The following is a 15233-nucleotide window of genomic DNA, read 5'->3' as shown; positions in this document are numbered from 1 at the left end:
AGAATTAAGATTAAGCATACTACTTCATTACAAGAATACTATTTTCTGTTGTATATGCTAGTTAATGTTTCTCCTCAGGAGTTCTGATTTCTAAAACTATAAAGAAAACAAAACACATAAGGTTGATTAAACATAAAAGCTTCTTATATTATTATCGTTTAGCGGGAAAAATGTACAGATATGAATCATATATTAATCGATAAGTCTTATTGCACTGAATAAAATGATTCCCGCGAGTATAAAATTTCATGCGTACTTTTCGAAAAAAAGGAGAGAAACTATTCATTTCTAAACCTAAAAAAAAAAAAAAAAAAAAAATGATGATGTACGGGCGTATGTTACTTATTGAAGTGAAACTAATACTGATTAAGCTCTTTATTATGACATCAGCAAGATGACAATGCAGGGATTAATTAATGTAGTACGGTCTAAAACTATTGATCAACCATTAAATTTTAATTTTTGCTTAACTTAAATATTGTCCAAATATAAAACATAAATCGGTTGAAAAATGACGTCAAGTTGAAGAAGACAACATGTTTGAGGGTGAACTTTCATGTGCAGTTTCCGAGAAAATCGAAAAAAATAAAAAAGATTTTTTGTGGCGCTAAGAAGTATACCTTCGTTGCCAAATAATAATCAAAGCATTCCGCAGAATAACGCTAAAAGGCACATTTCATAGAAACCGAGAAAAAACTACGAAAATAAATGAAAATGAAATGAAATCTTTAAGTTTTGCATCCCACGTTTACGCCGACTAGTCTAAAGGAGGCGGTTATTATGAGAAATCAAGGAAATATTGGAATGTAAAAAGTGAGAGAAACCGGGAGAACCCCGAAAAAACGCACGTACTCGATGTTTGTCCACCATAACGTTCACTTGGCGCGAACTGGGATCGAATCAACGACCCCATGCACCAGGTGAACGCTCTATCACGGAGACATCGAAGCCCACGAAGAAATTGGGGTAAGTTCCCATACACAGCAATGCTTTGCTCAAAGTTTGCAAATATACTACAGCTATTATCTTGGGCAATAGAGAACATAACCTTTTGGCAAGGGCGCCGATTTCTCTGTAATTTTTTTTTGGGGGGGGGGGCATTCAAATGCAGAAGGTATATATATGAGGATTTTAAGACAAATTGCACTCAAATTATGCCAAATATTGTATTTCATAAATACAATAGGGGAGCCCACATAAGCTTTGAGGGGCCCGGGCCCCCTGGACCCCCGGGATCGGCGCCCTTGCCATTTGGTGAATGTTAGATATATTCTGGAAAAGCATGATTGCACTGGTATAACTCATAAGCCCAAAATGTGCCATACAGCGTTATTATGGGGAATGCTTCAATTAACAGTTTTCTTTTGGCCAGAAGAGATTGTTATTTATGTTCATGTAGCAAAATACACTGTTAACTAACAAATTGTTTGTGTTTTTCTACCGTTGACACACATACTCTTTATGCATATGCTACTTGTAAATATTATAAGAAAAAAAATAATAAAATTACTCACATTTGTGTTTTCCGACTTTGTGAGAAAAAGCAGCCGAGTAATTGACACTGGGTGACCTTCATTTTGGCATTCGTTATCTTGTTATGTAAGGGGCAGACGTTCCTCATCTGCATCTGCCGCACCACGATATTTCCTATCCCTGACGTGCTTTGCTACTGGCCACGTTAAAGTAACAAAACAAATCCCGTCAAACAAGATTTCAACTTTTCCCCTCCCTCCAGAAAAGGTAACACAAAAGAACTAAAAAAAAAAAAAAAAACACGTTTTATTGGAAACGCACTGAACTAAAAAGTTGGGTGATATTATCAAATACGTAGCTCACCGTAAATCTAAGTATAATTAGAATTGTAATAATAATTAAATTGAACCGTAGATACAGTCATATTTTATGTAGTTGTATGAATATATGCCAATATTTAATAGGAATTAACGATTAAACTGCTCATACACATACATCATGTAAACTATAGCAGACTTGTATAGACACAAAAAAAATCTGAGTTTTTAAAATTAATAATTGTCTCCGCATGTGGTACTTTCGGAATTCGAGTTATTGTAATAATAATGAGGGTAATGTTAATATATTTCATCTTTATTTTGATAATGTTGTATGCTTCGTTCTTCGACAAATAATAAATTTCAGACTTCAAATTAAATAAAAGAGCTAAACCAGAAGAAGTGTTTTTCTTGAAGAATTTCTTTCGCTTTTGATTCTTAAATATTCCAAGAAAATAGAGAAATGTGCTACATTGCCGCAAAACATCAAAATTCTTTATTACATGTAAAATATCTCAAACCATTTTGCATATATAATATGTACACCTTGTCTCAAAAAGGTTGAGCGCATTCTTTATTGGTGTTTTGAGGCAAAAATTTTCAAAGTCCAACTTCGGGTATCTTCGGGAAATAGTAAACCAGGTTCGAACCTCCAAGCCAGCCTTTGCAATCGGGAAAAAGTTTGCAGATGTGTTTTTCTTGTTTTAAATATAATAAGACTTGTTACCAAGTGTAGAAAAAAAGCAACATTGATTGAAATATTTAATGATACAATATTTCGAAACTTTGTATTAATGTCAGCAAATGTTTGTTTGTCATTTAGCTCTCCATACGTGATGGAACATTTAGATACGTAAACGAATCTTTCCATATGTAAAAGAATGCTCAAAGTTAATACATAGAATATAATTATCACCTGAGTACTAAAATAAAAGTCAAAGTAGAACAGAAACAGCGTTTGTAGTGGATATGAATGTCATAATTGTCTTGAGAATATTTATACATCGCTAAAAGTACTTTAGCACAAGTCCTTGTGTTAGCTCACTGGTAAGTTGTCGGACCTTAAATTATAAGGTTATGAGTTCGAATCTTATCTGGGTCAATGCCTTTTTTAAAAAATTTTATTTTCCGCAATGCATGAAAAATTATATAAAATAATTACATTAAAATATATCAGTTGTATATATATAACATAATCATTGCAGAATGTAGTAATTATTATGTTTAAAATATAAAATCTGAGCTAATTTTCACAGTAGGTCGGTATTATATATGAGAATGTTAAATGCAAGTTAGGAAAATCGTTTAATAGCAATAAATAAATTATGTAGTGTATTTATTTGCAGCTATTTGTCATACAGATGTAACTTCTCAATATTCTCAATACAGCATGTCATTTACATTCGTGAACTACAGTATATTCCTACGAATATAGAAAGTGTGTAAACAGAGTATCCAAAGTCGGATCCTGCTTCAAGACACATAACTTTTCCCGATCCCCTTAACGTCACGGGAAGAAACACAAATTCTCTTTAAACGGAATATCGTTACTTAGAGTCTCATTCGAATACGTTGAATATGCTTTTGTATATTCATTTCTCTCTCTCTCTCTCTCTCTCTCTCTCTCTCTCTCGCTTTGTTTATGTGTTGCGGAATACCCCAAGTTGAATACAACATTTGCAAAATATATGACCATCAGTGTAATGGAATACCGGAAATTGAAAGTCGTGTTTCCTCAGGTTGGATTTGCGTGTTCATGTTAGCTCACTGGTAGAGTACGGGCTTGTTAATGAGGTCGTCTTGAGTTCAAAGCCTGCAGAGAATTTTTTTTATTTTTTGTTAGTAGAATTGCACAGAAATCGGATTCAAGGAGTGGTTTACTTCTAGAAATATTTTCAGAAGCGTTTAGGTAGCCCTGAAAAGGACTGTTTTCGGGAGTTAAGGCGGGGACATTAATATTGTGTCCAATACTTATTTTATTTATTTAAATCCGCTGACTCCAACAGGAGAATCCCAATTACAGGAGTCTTACATAAAATATTACATCTATGTTATCAACTTAAAACAAACACTAGAATAAAAAAAATCACCCTTCTGAATTTATTACACGCCCTATTCTTCTGGGCATGGAATCTATTAAATGGGTGACAAATTTATCTCCTTCCCCTACCTCCAGCTATGCTTCGGAAACAAGATGCCACAGGTCATCTTGGGTTCTGGTGGATCTGCCTCAGGCCAACTATCCCTTAGAGTACTCTTCACTTCTGCCCACATATTTTCCATGAGATTGAGGTCTGCTCCACGAGGCGGCCAGTCAATTAAATCAATCTCAGGCTGCCCTGCGAACCATTCCTGAACCACACGGGAAGTATGTATTGGCGGATGGTCTTGCTGGAACTGAATTACACCATCAGGCTGAAATACTCGTACAGATGGCACCATGATATTACTCATAATATCTAAGTACTGAGCACTGTCCAGGTGTCCTTCAATTCTGTGAAGCTGTTCTGCTCCGCGCCTGAAAATCCAACCCCAACATGAAATAGATACATGGCCACTGCGATTTCAAGCAGCAACACATCCAGGGTCATATCGGGTGCCTCTCGGGCGATACACAAAACGGCGTCCCTCATTTGATGTTGTGAATATGGATTCATCTGAGAAAACTACGTTTTCCCAATTGCGACCCACATTCGCCTGTGCAAGCGCGAGACGGTAAATTTTGTGGTCGTCTGAGAGTTTTTCCTTCACGGCAGCAACACAGCCACGTAACCCGGCATGACGAATCCTTCGCAGAGCTGTATGCTTACTACCAGGAAAAAGAGAAGCTTCCCTTAGCTGTCTAGACGTCCTTAGTGGGTCTAGCCGGGCTTCGTTTACTAATCTCGCATCTTCGGCTTCGGTTGACACATGCGGACAACCAGAAGATCGTAAATTACCAGTTTGACGTGTAGGACCATATTTCCGAATCCATCGCTTTCCTGCAGAGGCCGGGACACCTACTCGCCTGCTAGCTGCAGTTGCAGAATAGCCTTCCAACTCCCATAGAGTAATTACTGCTGTACGTCTATCCATAGTTACCAATGTTCTGAGCTGTGAGCAGGAAGCAATAGGTAAAAGCTAGTACCTGACGCGTGGTTGGTTAATTGCACGACACGCCTATTGTGGGGAACGACTTGGTCAACGACTCGCAAAAGAAATCTGAAAATGGTGCGCCGTAATAATAATATTAAAAACAGTTTTTATAAAGGAGTATTAATACATACGAAAAGCTGTTTAAAGAATGAATTGTTATACTGACTTTACACGAATAAAAACATATACCATATACCAAACAGATTGAGCGATATGATGATAGCTGTATTGAGACGAACACTTTCGAAGTCCAACTTCGGGTATCTTCTGAAAACAGTAAACTAAAGCTGCTGGTTCAAACCTCCAAGCAAACCTTAGCAATCGGGATAAAATGTACAGATACGTTTTTCCTTCTGTTAAATATAATAAGACATGTTGAAATGGTATTAAGTGTAGAAAAAAGTAAAGTTGATTGAAATAGTTAATGATACAATATTTCGAAACTATATATTCACATCTCGTTTCGTCATTGTGATTTCCATACGAAAAAAATAATTTACGTATGAGCTCAGTTATATTTCAGAAGCAGCTTCCGAAAAGCGGTCATGTTAGCTCAGTGGTACACCCCCGAGCGTTTAAATCGTGAGTTCGATACCCGTTCAGGTGAGATTCTTTTATGATATTCTACTTTCCTCAATGCATGAAAATTATGTAAAATAGTTACATTACAATTCATCAGTTGTATATATCAGTTGAATATATATATTCATATCATTTCAGGACATAAGCAATTCTTATCTTTAAAATATAACATTTGAGGTATTGACAGAACGTCGGTATGTTATATGTGAATATTAAATACAAATTAAGAAAATCGTGTAATAGCAATAAATAAGTTATGTAATGTATTTATTTGCAGCTATTTTCATACGCAGGTAACTTCTCAATATTCGCATTACAGCATTTAGGTAGAGCATATCGAAAATCGGATCGTGGTTCAAGACAAAAAACTAGCTAGCCACAAACTGTCACGTAAGAAATTCACGAATCGCAAAAGTAAAGTGAAGAGATTAAGAGCGGTAATACCTTAATCGCTCTCTCTCAACTCTCTCTTACCTGCATTTATACATATAAAAGTGTATGTGTGTATGTTCCAACATAACTCATGTATGCCTAGAGCAGGGTTTCTCAACCTGGGAGTCGTGGCCCCTAGGAGGTCGCGAAGATAAGCGGAAGAGATAAATATAGTTAGAATCTAATACCGGAAATTATTTTGAATTTTGTTATGATAGGCATACATTTATTTTTATACATACTGTACAGAACAATAAAAAATAAGTCTACTGAACATTGTCAAAGGGTGCAGAGTTGTTTAAAAATGAATTTAAATGAAAGACGTATGATATGATACTAATGAGAACTGTATATAGAAATACTAGAAAAATACACATGGAACAAAACCTGCACATTGAAATACAATTAAAATTGAAACCTAATGAGATACCTAAGCATGGTGTAATTTCACTAGTGCAGCAATGCCCGGTTCAATCTTCGTGACGAACATTATGAAGCCATTTTCAACTGATAAGCGATTTCTTGTCTTTGTTTTAATGTTTACCATGAAAAAAAAAAAAAAACTTTCGCACAAGTACGATGTAGCAAATGGAATTATTACTTTTAAAGCAGCAGATACCAGACCAGGATATTCTTCTCTCCTCATCAGGCAGAACTTGTCCAAGTCTTAGTTACAGAAAACCAGTTGCAAAGACTTGTCGCATGATCATTCTATTATTTGGTTAAGAAGTTGTGGGCTTAGATCAGATACGTTAATGGCCTCTTCAAAGAAGGAGTTTAACATCCATCTTGAACCAGCACCTTCGTCGTTGGGAATATAGATAGTACAGTTACTGTATCCACTGTCAATGCCGGGCGCCGAAAAAAGGGGGCACAAATTTCGTAGGAAGTGTGTTACTCATGTTGGGAAAGTAGGGATGCACGCGAGACAAGACGAGACGAGAAATGGAAAAGTCTCGTCTCGTCTCGCAACCTCAAGCGTTGGTCTCGTCTCGCGTAAGGTCTCGTCTCGCAAATGTGAAGTCTCGTCTTGCGTCTCGCATAAAATTTTGAGTCTCATCTCGCGTCTCGCGCGAGACTTTCTTGCATGGTCTCGCATATATTCTAGGTCAAAATTTTGCAATGTGTTATTCTATGGCTGTTAATGAATGATGATGTGATATTCTGTCCGAAGGCAGGTATTTGACCTAAAAGTCCCTTGGCAAGGTGAATGGTGGTTTGCCATTGCTTTCCATGGGATGAATGTTCATAACATCCTAAGGAGACGGAACCTAGAGTTCAATATGGTATCCGAACTTGTGTCCCCTCCGCTCCAAATTAAAAGAAAAGTTGTGCTGGAATTTGATCGCTGGACCATTAATTTTCGCCAAATTAATAGCATAATTTACAGCAAAACCAGCATAAATTGTTGCTGGATCCAATATTGTTTTCCAGCTTAGAGGTCTCCAGCAATATTTGTCTCTTCTAAAATATCGTCGCCACTATCAACATTTACACGTTTTGGTCGTTTCCTTGAAGGGTGATTTTCCAGTATAAAGATGTTTTTATACCACCAAAAGCGCTTGTTCACAACAAAAGAACTCCTCACAACACAATATGACCCAATTCTTTTGGTTCGTTCGGGCTTGTAGCAATGTTGGATTATCGCATTTTATCAACTTTCGCTTTCAACTTATACTGCCAGATCTAGAAAATAAAATTACTGACAGATATAGGGCCATTCCTACCATCTCCCACGAAACCTATAGGGACATCCTGCCAAACCAGTATTTGAATTAAACTTCCGAACTAGAGGGGGATGTTTTTGATAAATATATAGAAAGAAAGTACTTATTCCATGTAAAAATATCATGTTATTTCTGCGAGCCGGGCCGGGGATAAACTTTGACGAGAGGGGATTTCCCCGCCATCCTCCAACATTAATCGCTAGTAGTAATGTGAAAAAGACAGAAACAACAGAAATATCATATTTCGCAGCAATAGGGAGTCTTATTCGCTTTTCAGACCAAAAATAGAAGTTCATGTATTCGTGCGCGCTCGCGTGTATATGTTTGTGTCGCAAAATAAAGTCCTAAATCGATGCTGTAATAAATTTCCAATTTACAAAGCTTTTCTTTTTTAGAAACTAAAGAAGGCTTTAATTCTGAAAATTAACCTTGATTAATAATAAATCTCATAAAATGTCTATTGCCCCAATCACTTTTTTGTTCCTGGAGGCATTAACGCTCAACTTAGAAAACTCAATAAATGTAAAATTACTAAATATACAATTAAATGTAATTCAAAAATGTTGCGAGACTGCGAGAAGTCTCGCGAGACTTCTCGTGCGAGACTTAACCGAGTCTCGTCTCGCATGGTTTAGTCTCGTCTCGCGTCTCGCATAAAATTTTCACTCTCGTCTCGTGTCTCGTATCGCAAATGCGAGACGAGACGAGACTTCTCGCGTCTCGCGTGCATCCCTATAGGAAAGTGCATGTGCACATGTATAAAATAGAAGGAAAAACGTAATAAAATGTGCTCAAAATCAAGAAAAGGCAGAGTTTACTTTTGAAAATTTTATTAAGCTTCGTGCCAACCATGGTGGCGCTTCGCAGCTAGTCTGTCGACCTCACTCATATGTACGGAGACATCGTCGTATACTCTCGCCCCGAGCGCTGATTTTCCATGCCACGGCACTGTTCACTATAAAAAAGAAATGGATTCTACTATTATAGAAATAGGTATGTTAAAAATCCCACACAAGCTTATTATAAAACACAAATTATAAAAGGGTCGCTGGCAAGAGGATGTGATAAAAGGGAATCGTGATAGGAATTAGATTGAGAACCACTGGCCTAGAGTAATTTTAACCAAATTTCTTATAGTCTGAAAAAGAGTGCTGTCGGGTTACCTATGGTGAATGGGAGGGGGATACATATAAAAGATTGCTAGAAAATGATCGGTATTAGTGTCGAATTCATAGTTTTCGGGGTCGCTTAGATAAATAGTGTGACTTTCGATTTCGCTTAACTCCGATTAAGCTCTCATTAGTAGGGATGGGCACGAGCGACTTTTCTTTGAAACTCGACTCGACTCGAAACAGACATCTTTGAGGTCTACTCTAGGACTCGGCGCGAAAAATATCCTCCAACTCGACTCGGATTAGAGTCGAGTCAAACTAAAACGAGCCAAATCCTGTGTGTAGTCCTACCTAGACAATACATAGACAATATAATTATTCTATTATCAATTATACTACTATTACTACAAATAATAATAATAATAATAATAATAATAATAATAATAATAATAATAATAATAATAATTATTATTATTATTATTATTATTATTATTATTATTATTATTATTATTATTATTATTATTATTATTATTATTATTATTATTATTATTATTATTACAACACCGTGTATAAACATGAACGATAGATGGTTAGTAAAGGAATACTAAAAGCTAGTTGACTGCCGACGTCGGTAGTCATGACGTCTACAAGGCAAAGACATCGTTCATTACCCTAAGCTGTAAGCGTCGGTGGACTACAGATTGTCAACTATTGACCTCTCGCCAAAAATTGGTGGCCCCGCAGCGAGAATCCGCGGTGGCCCCAGTTCCATTTTGAAAACTTTACTACCAGCGGCAGAGACGCGATGAAACGACAACGAACCACAAAATTACTCTCCCAAAATATGTTAAAATGCCTATATGTGTGATTTGTTTATATTTAGGTGAGTCAAAAAAACACAAAACAAATACCCCGGGGTGGACGCGAACTATCAATATTACGATTACTAGGCACGTGTTCTTCTGATTTCCCTACGGAAACGATCATAAAAAGCTTGCTTGTTGATGGATAAATCATTGACGTTTTAATTTAGCCAATCAGACAAACCCCTACATCTCGAGTTCTAGGACGTGATACCGTGAACCGTTTCAGATTTATTGCTTTCTGGTGGGGTACTATCTATGTGCAAAATTTGAGCATAATAGCCGACATGCATCTTCGGTGCCTCTTATCTTTAATACAATTTTAACCAGAGTTTGGTGTGGGTCAATGAAAATTTGATTCACGACCCACCATATCCAGTATCACCCACCACCCAAATGACCCATTGGCCCACTCTGACCCATCATCCATCGTGATCTACTCTGACACACCACCAACTCTGAACCACTCTGAACCATTGCGACCAACTCCGACCCATCGACATCAACTCTGACCCATGATCCACGTCCTCTTCTCCGTTGACTAAAGAGGCTACACTTGTAATAAAACAAGACTGTGAAATTATCACTTACCGGAGTTTGAATTTCTACCGTCAATGGCTCAAGCACCTCTCTGTTACTATGCTGGTGGATCTGACCTTTACGATATATAATGGCAAAGTGTTTCTCAACTTCCGAATTAAAATGAATTTAAATTTATCATATATAATTATTTCTTTGTTGCCTTACACACACATTTCAGTAGAAAATAGGATGAAATTTGAAAGTCTCAAATCAAGGAAAAGTAGACCAACGTAAAAAAAGAAAGAAAAACTAATTTTCTATATCATTAAGCACCTGGAGTGCCACTCTTTATCTAATCCACCTCGAAAATTATGGATTCGACACTAATGTCGGTCTTTATATATATATATATATATATATATATATATATATATATATATATATATATATATATATATATATAATTTTGATGTCAGCCCCTTTCATTTCTCCTAGGAGAGCAAACGGATACTGCCACCGTTAGGACTAAATTTGGTCTTAAATGAGATTAAAATTTCTACCAATTAATTTAGCGACCAGTGTTGCATTTAAAAGCTCGGCGCCTCTACGCACTTTTGCTCTCGGCGCCCAAATAACTACATATTTCTCCGCCCCTTCATCCCTAACTTAAAAATAAAACTTAATTCGAATATGCTTAATTAGTGAATTTATTACATTTAAATACCACTCACTACATGCTACAGCTAGAACTACGTAACAAAAAATAACAAATGTGAAACGTGTTCTGAATTATTTTTAGATTTCTTACGCTATTATTATACATATTAGAACAGTAAAAGAGGATTGTTCATGAAATAGTAAATTTGCTCTTGATTTTTAACTTTTTCATATGGAAAAAAATAAAATATTATTCAAGTTTTAAACTTTGCACTCTGCAAATATATTGCCCTCTAGGCAATAGGACTAATGTGAAATGTGGACTAATGTGGACTAATGGGAAATGCGGCACTGTTAGCGGCGCTGAAAATTTATGATTCGATTCTAATATCGGTTGATTTCGATATTTTTATGTCGCTACGTAACCACCCTGGGTGCTAATGGGAACTTAATTGGACTTGAATTGAAAGTAGAACTATTCACCTAAGCGACCACGAAGCTATGGATTCGATACTAATATCGACCAGTTTCTAGCATTTTTGATATGTATCCCGACAGTACTCTTTTCCAGACTGTAAGAAATATAGTTATAATTGCGCTAGATATATCAGAATTATGTTGAAACACACACATACATCCACTTTTATATTCTGTATAAATAGAGAGTGAGCGAGCGAGCGAGCGAGCGAGAGAGAGCGACTAAAGTCATCACCACTTCCACATTGCAAAAGCATATATCAGGAATTGAATTGAAAATCTATGTAAAGACTTTCTGCTGTGGCGTGCTTCATAAGGACAATTCCAGTCTGCTCACGTGACCTTTGGGGTTCATGAATTTCTTGCGAGCGTTGCGACTTTGGATTCTCTGTTTAAACCTTCGGTTTATGCATCGAATAAGTTTTCAAGAACATAAATGACATGCTGTATTATGAATGTTGAGAATTACCCTCTATATGACAAATAGCTGCAAATAAATACACTACATGATTTATTTATTGCTAGTGAACGAGTTTCTTAACTTGTATTTAACATTCTCATATATATAATACAGACCTACTGTGGACACCTACCTATTTCAGATGTTATATTTTAAACATAATAATTACTACATTCTGCAATGATTATGTTATATATATACAACTGATGTATTTAATGTCATTATTTTATATAATTTTTCATGCATTGCGGAAAATATAATTTTAAAAGAGCATTGACCCAGATAAGATTCGAACTCACAACCTTATGATTTGAAATCCATCAGCTTGCCAGTGAGCTAACACAAGGACTTCTGCTAAGGTACTTTTAGCGATGTATAACGGTTCTCAAGAAAATTATGACATTCATACCCACTAGAAACGCTGTTTTTGTTCTACTTTGACTATTATTTTAGTACTTAGGCGATAATTATGTTCTATGTCTTAACTTTGAGCATTCTTTTACATATGGAAAGATTCGTTTACATATCTAAATGTTCCATTACGTATGGAGAGCTAAATGACAAACAAGCATGTGGTGACATTAATACAAAGTTTCGAAATATTGTATCATTAAGTATTTCAATCAATGTTGCTTTTTTTCAACACTTGATAACAAGTCTTATTATATTTAAAAGAAGAAAAACACATCTGCAAACTTTTTCCCGATTACAAAGGCTGGCTTGGAGGTTCGAACCTGGTTTACTATTTCCCGAAGATACCCGAAGTTGGACTTTGAAAATGTTTGCCTCAAAACACCAATAAAGAATGCGCTCAACCTTTTTGAGACAAGGTGTACATTAAACGTTTACCATACTGACAGATTATAATACCGAATTTGACTTTGCTTCACGCTTACCTGTTACCATCTAGTTTATCTGTATGAAATAACTTCATTATTGAAGTTGCTACTTTATTACTACAATTGATTTTTTTTTTTTTTTAAATTCTAGGTTAAGGAAAGCAAAATTAAATTGTCTTTGGTATTTGGGATAGTCTCGAATCTGTTCTCAGCCCAATATAATAACAATTTCCACTCAACAATGTTCTTAAAATTCACAGGCGTTACTCCCTTTATCTGTAGATTTTTTTTAAATGTATAGTTTCCACTACAGTATCAACTTATTTATACATTGATAAAATTGTACTTTAAATTGAAAATTTTGTAATTAAAATTACACATTTACTACAAAAAGCTTTAGAGCACAATAAACTTTTGTTTCGTTATTTGTAGGGTCTATATACAACATATAGGCCCATCAATCGAATTTTCTAACCTTTATTAACTTTTGAATATCAAACAATGATTCTTTTGTTTGTGTGGAAATTGACAAATATTATTTTTCCGTATCCTTTCTCCGAATTATGACAAAAGATCTATGACATGTCTTAGAACGCTTGAGTACATTGTGCCTGACCCATCATACATCAAATCAACTGCTGGAATTTTACACTTAGTATATTCGAACATACGAATATGGCCGAGGATCACGTTGAAAATTACCGGATATGTATAATACGAGGATATGTCCTGATTAAAGTTCGTATTAAGGTGGATCACTACGTGTTCCTGGGCTATGCTAAACAATGCTTGAATAGTGTGAAGTTGCCAGATTGTGCCGAGCGTTTATTGATGCCAGATAATAAAGGAAGTAATCATGGAATTCTGCTGACCCTTACCGCAATTTACAGCTAAGTTCCGCTTTTCGAACTGCAACCCTAGAGTCCAGGAATTAAACGTACAAATTTGGCAACAATGCATTATGTCGTTCTGCTCAAGTTTCTTCTCAAAATGCGTTTCCTTAAATAAAATGTGAAACAACACGAAAAACGTTCAAACAATATATCTATTTTATAATAAGATCGTTACTTTAAAGTACTTTACACATTCAAATAAACATTTCATAAAATTGAGCACTTCTAGTAAGATCTAACAGCAAGTACCATCTTGTGTGCTCATTGTAAAACAAATCAAATATTTTTTCTTTTATTTGTTACCTTTTTCGATATCAGAAGACACAACCAAATGAGTCAGTGTCTTGTGTTGTAGCTGAAACATAACTTTATTTTATAGAATAATATTTATAATATATAATTTTTCATTGCGCAGTAGTTAAGGGAATGTGTTAAAATATGTACTGATCCACCTTAAACATGAAGTAACCACCAGCGTGAAATAAATCTTTGTTGTTGTTGTTGTTTTTTTAGATTCTCCATTATAATTATGAAAAATGTATGTATATTAGCATTTCTTTAATTTTGAAGGCGTTTAGTTTACCAAAACTCTTTTTTTTATATATATTTACTCTGACTGTCCTACCGGCAGACATAAAATTTGTGCGCTTTCCGGAGGACAGAAATTTGAGAAAAACCTACTTTATGGATCACTATCAATTTTGGTGAGGATGTAGATGGTTAAAACTTAGGAATTGAGTTCGTTGATAGCCATAATATTCAAACTAGGAGTGCTAGAAATCAACCATTTCCGGTTTTAGCGTTGATCGCTAGAGTAAAAACGGTGATAGATAGCGAGAAACTATTTCCTGTAATCAATTAGGTGTCTCAAGAATTAGGGATGCGCACGAGACGAGTCGAGACAGGACAAAATTCCTGACAAAATTCGAGTCGAGACACGGCTCTTCCAATAGAAAAATATATATTTTTCGAGTCGAGACATCACTTTTACAGCACATTTTCGAGTCGAGACAGCCATAAATCTTGTCTCGTACGCATCCCTATCAAGAATACATTTCACCTTCATTCCTAATTTTCTGGTAAAACCGAAATTGATACAAATCCACTACAACTTCCGGATTCAATATTGCCCTACATAAAGAAAAAAACGACAAGAGCTAACGAGAAGCGTTTTCCTAAAAAGTCGATTTAGTGTTCCAAGAATAGGCACCACTTCTTTCTTAATTCTATTTTCGAACAAAAAGTTGCAGAAATCAACCATTTCCGTTTTTAACGTTTATCGCTATAGATTTGATTTTGAGAGTTTATCGTCCCTTTTACCAGCGAGGCTATATGAAACTTGGACATACACCTTAATGTGATATTCGAACCACAAGAGCTCTCGCTGGGAATCGAACCCGGCTCTTCCGTACCAAAGACAAGTACGCTAACCGCTTAGTCATGAGTGAGTTCTGTTGATTGCTGTAAATTAAAAACGGTAATACATAGCAAGAATCGGTTTGCTGCAATAACTTAAACATCTCCTCTCTAATATCTCTACTAAAATCGGAAGTCGTAGAAATCTACTACCACTCTCGGTTTCATTAGTAGTTAAGAAAGTTTCACGCAATGCAAACCAAAGTCCTTCACGTGGTGTACACGTAACACTGCCACTTGTTCTCGACCACAACAGGAAATATGTATTAATTTGTTAAGTTTGTCACAACTTGTGCTGCAAAATCCGTTGAATACTATCATCACAGCT

The 15233-nt window shown here is 35.8% G+C and overlaps 1 long non-coding RNA gene across 3 annotated transcripts in view; it reads right to left on the bottom strand.

The window, feature by feature from the left end:
- Nucleotides 1–15233, bottom strand: part of LOC145686965 (uncharacterized) — a 109875-nt gene that overhangs the window by 77828 nt on the left and 16814 nt on the right. For all 3 annotated transcript variants that reach the window (XR_014131658.1, XR_014131657.1, XR_014131659.1), the window contains exon 2: nucleotides 1515–1754. This is a non-coding gene — a long non-coding RNA (uncharacterized LOC145686965). The remainder of the gene's footprint in view (nucleotides 1–1514; nucleotides 1755–15233) is intronic.

The sequence above is a fragment of the Thermobia domestica genome, chromosome 1 (assembly GCF_964235325.1).
Source record: "Thermobia domestica chromosome 1, izTheDome1.hap1.1, whole genome shotgun sequence".
Lineage (NCBI taxonomy): Eukaryota > Metazoa > Arthropoda > Insecta > Zygentoma > Lepismatidae > Thermobia > Thermobia domestica.
Note: the sequence above shows the minus strand (reverse complement) of the source record. Positions and strands in the feature narration are given on the sequence as shown.